This window comes from Gavialis gangeticus, unplaced genomic scaffold (assembly GCF_001723915.1).
Source record: "Gavialis gangeticus isolate Ggan-Ray unplaced genomic scaffold, GavGan_comp1, whole genome shotgun sequence".
NCBI classification, from domain to species: domain Eukaryota; kingdom Metazoa; phylum Chordata; order Crocodylia; family Gavialidae; genus Gavialis; species Gavialis gangeticus.
Window position 1 is genome coordinate 15,466,013 of NW_017729019.1, and position 1,159 is coordinate 15,467,171.

A 1,159-nucleotide genomic window follows, 5' to 3' on the forward strand; every position below is an offset into this window, starting at 1 on the left:
AAAACTGTTCTCTCCTGCTGCAGAAAGCAGGGCCCAAGTTAACGGCTCCGGAGCAGATTCGGCTTGAATCTCAGGAGAACGGAGCAGCAGGACCATGGGCCAAGGAGCCCAGGGAGGCTGGGGAATCTCCTTCATCAAGGCAAACCTGCGTCTCCAAAGCAGGTTGGAGTAGCGCCCGGAGGTCTCTTCTGGCCCGAGGATGGTCATTCTGGGCATTCGCCAGGGCCCTGCAGGCAGTTCACAAGGGGAAGAAGAAAGAAGGATGCTGAAGCGTGCGGGGAAGAGGCTGAGGGAAAGGGAAGGGCAGGGCCGGTTTGGAGGCACAAAGGATGAGGCTGCAAGGGAGAGAGGAGGGTAGGGGGAGAGGGGGACAGAGGTGTCAGCACTTTGGAGGGGCTGGAGCAGTGACCTGAGAAGGGCGGGGGGGGGGTGGCCATTGTGGTCCAGGACCACTCCCTTGCCTCCTGCATCAGCCCTCTGTTTCCAGACACTTTCTGAGCCATGGTGGGCTATAACAACCATCTGAAGGCCCCAGCCAAAGAAGCAGTCTCTGCCCCAGCGAGATGCCAGCCTAAACAGACCAGGCAGACAAAAAGCAGGAGAAGCTCCCACTTGAAGCTGTCAGAGGGAGATGAAGCTGCTTGACCAAGGTCACACCAGAGGTCCCCTAGATCCCATTCTAGCATTTTGACTACAAGGACTCCTTCCTCTCCAAGTGGAGGAAAGAAATGGATGGAAACTGGAGATGAGGGGCCACAAACAGCAGTTGTGAACCCTATTCACTCCCTCGTTCCCCAACAGCCAGGAAGCCTCCCCTCCAGTCATGCCAGGGAATATAAGAGAAGCAGAGAGGAGATGGATAGAAATCTCTTTCCTTTTTATTGTGCAATAATTTTAAAAGACACTAAATTATTGAATGGATGAAATTATTCTGTGAACTGCAATAAAAAAAAACAACATTAATTAAAATGGGGGAGGAGGAAAATAAATTTAAATTGGGGGCCCAACTACTGTATTCTCTCTTTTTTTTTCCTTTTTCAGATCATAGATGTTTCCTTTCCTTGAGAATGGCTAAGCATTCATCTGTAGGTACCCCTAGCAAGTCCAGAGGAAATGAAGGATCCCGTTTTAAACTGAGAACTGGTCAGTAACTATATAT

The 1,159-nt window shown here is 50.6% G+C and overlaps 1 long non-coding RNA gene across 1 annotated transcript in view; it reads left to right on the plus strand.

Annotated features, from left to right (window-relative positions):
* The window catches only part of LOC109295362, a 16,581-nt gene that overhangs the window by 10,568 nt on the left and 4,854 nt on the right, over positions 1 to 1,159 (plus strand). The window contains exon 2 of the long non-coding RNA XR_002096731.1: positions 1,042 to 1,143. This is a non-coding gene — a long non-coding RNA (uncharacterized LOC109295362). The remainder of the gene's footprint in view (positions 1 to 1,041; positions 1,144 to 1,159) is intronic.